Below are 3,004 nucleotides of genomic sequence, written 5' to 3'. Positions count from 1 at the left end.
TGTTCCAAAACACAATATAATAAATTATTACATTAAAAACCATCCAGCATAAAAACAAATACATTTCTAAAAACATTAATCCATTTAATTAAAATTAGTAATGCAATAATTTCATCTATGTAGTCAATCACTGTCTCATTCCTTCATCCATCAATACATTGAGCCCTGGTAGTGGGGTCCTTTCCCTCTGGTGTCCTGAGGTCCATCCTAATATTGTTTTGCAAACTGAGCCAAGTACATCCCTCCTCACTTGTTTCTCAGGGTAGTGAGGGAAAGCAGTCAAAGACTTCTCAGGGAGATAGTGAGGTGGGTAGAGATTCTGAACTCAAACAACAGACACCATAACCCATTGTTAGTTTTAGTAAAAAGAGAAGCACGTTTATCTCACAGCAATATGAAATACTACACACAGCAATGGTGGTTCAGATACAGGGTTCTATAATAAAAAACAACTACAGGGTTCTAGCCAAATTCTACAGTTTTCATGCCAACTACGAGGTTTAGTCAGGAATTTAGCACAGGTTTGAGCTCACACGCAGGCTGTGCAAGCTACAATTGTGTTGAATAACCTTAGGTCAGTTTCAATTTGTCTCATATCTGAGTACATAGAGCTTACACTGCCAGTCGCTGATCTCTCTAATGCATAGTCTTATCTTTCTGAGTCCAAAACACAGGGGCATATTTACAAGGAGCTAAGGCTGCGATAGCGTCAAATTTTTCTTTTTTTAGTACCAAATTTACAAAGTGACGCTAGAGCAACTCGGGGTCATCATCGAATAAGCTTTATTAGGTTTGCCAAAAACCATCAAGCGTACAAATACAAGAACATGTTTATAGTTAAAATACAATTTGTACAATATAAAAGATAAGTGGGAAAAAAAGGCCATTAACATTTCTCACATGTTTAACAGATCTAATAAAAAAAAATCAGTTATAATACCAAAGGTTTAGCAGCATTCTTCTAATATTACGTCTGTGCAAATCTAGAAGAGAACTATTGTATCCTTACTTAGCTTAGTGACGTACAGCATTATAATATAATTGAAGAGAGTTGCGCAAACCCCAGCTATCGGAATTCAATTCTAAGGCGGAAGTAATATACTCTTCCTCTTGCTAGAGTACAATTCTACAGCATGTATCCCAAATATGGGCTAAAAACTGACTTAGAGGAAAAAACTATTGTTTCAGAGGTGTCAGTTAAAAAAATGATGTATGCAATTTTATAAGAATTAACCTTCAGGTTTAAACAGAAAGGGTGTGCCCATTTCCTGCGGGGGCTGCACTATTCTGGGCAGAATTACAAAACGTGCGCCCCCGTCTCAGAAACTTCACCAAAGGCCGGGCATTTGTCTGAATTTTGCTCCCTTGCCCACTTGCTGGTGAAGGTTTTTAGTGGCAGGCTACCCAACCGAATTCTCACAAGCAGACTTTTGGCTGCGGGGAGAGGGGGGGGGGGGGGGGGGGGGGGGGAGAAAATATATCAAGGAAAACTTCAAACTTTGTGCTAGGTTTGAATTAAATGAACCGATCAGTCAGATGATCTAAAGAAGCCATTGCTAGTTGTTGATCATGCAGGAAGGCCCAATACCTGTTTTTGAGTACAGCAACTTCAGACTTTCCGATTTTCTCCAGACTATCCCAGATTCTGGTTAGTCCCATTCTCCTACACCATGCTGAAATGTACTGTAACCAAGGGGTCTTGAGGGCACCATTGATCTTCATCAAATTCCTCAATGTGCTCCAATATTCTATTAGTTCTAGGGTAGACCAGATACTAACCCAAAACATCAAAGTACTTAATTGTGCCATACAGCTGGTGGTGACATTTTAAAGTGGAAGGGTGTAACATTTTGGCTGAGTGTTTATGTGGTGAGTGAAGCGAGCAAGCCAAACCAACATTGTGGAGGGGTTTGTGGGGATTCTACACCCGATAATTTATTTCAAATAAAGTGTCGGCAGATGCTGTATTATGGGCAAATTTGAGAAAGCATGAAGGTAAATATCATGCAAGGAATCCCAGGTTAATCACTCAGGAGCATATGTAGGTAATTTCAATTTTGCAATTCTGAAAAAGCGATTTTCTGCGAATCGCACTTTCGGAATCGCAAAACACGATGTAGGTAAAAAATTGCTAAAAAATAGCGATTACCAAAAAATCGCAGAAGTAAAGAGCGATTACTCAAATAGCGATTCCTTATTAGTGAATTTGCTATTAAGGAATCACAAAAACGGAAAAAAAGCTATTCAGGTGCAGAATGATGGCATCACAACCAGGAATTGTGACTGCCCATGCTGCACCTGATTGCCTGCACCTGTTCCTGACTCATTTGCTGCCTGAGAGACTGTGAGGAGGGAGTGTGGTTTTGTCTCTGCATCACATAGAAGCTGAAATGGATTCCCAGGGTGGGGGCAAGTAGGCAGAGGGACACAGCAGGAAGAGAAAGCAAATGTTCTCTGAGCGGGAGCTTGAGGTGTTGACAGAGGAGCTTGTGAGGCAACATGACCTCCTGTTTGGGAAAAGCTCACTCCAAGTTCCTGAGGCCAGGAAGAGAAAAATTTGGGGTGACATCCAAGAAAAAGTCAATGCCATAGGCGTAACCCACCGCTCCACTGAGGACTTAAGGAAGAGGTGGTACGACATGAAGCAGATATCAAAGGAGAGGTTGGCCACCAGATTGGCAGAGGCAAAGGCGACTGGAGGTGGGACCTCAACTGCACCAGAGCCGACGCCCCTGGAGGAGTGGCTGATCGTGACAGCTCAGAATATAGAGACACCAGACAAGGTAAGATGCATGCCAATATCCCCAAAACATACCCATCCCACTCACAGCCCCAAACACCCATGCATGAGTAGAAATCCAGTCCATGTTTTCAGGGTCACATAGAATTGCATTATGGGAAATGTGGTCCCATGCACTGAAACTTGGTCCTGTGACACATATAAAAGGTACTTAGGGAGCAGTCATTCTAGCAATGTGCAAAATAGACAAGTAGTCATGTCATT

The sequence above is a fragment of the Lissotriton vulgaris genome, unplaced genomic scaffold, assembly GCF_964263255.1.
Source record: "Lissotriton vulgaris unplaced genomic scaffold, aLisVul1.2 SCAFFOLD_4398, whole genome shotgun sequence".
Classification (NCBI taxonomy): Eukaryota; Metazoa; Chordata; class Amphibia; order Caudata; family Salamandridae; genus Lissotriton; species Lissotriton vulgaris.
The sequence above is the reverse complement of the archived record's forward strand: the minus strand, read 5'-3'. Positions refer to the sequence as shown.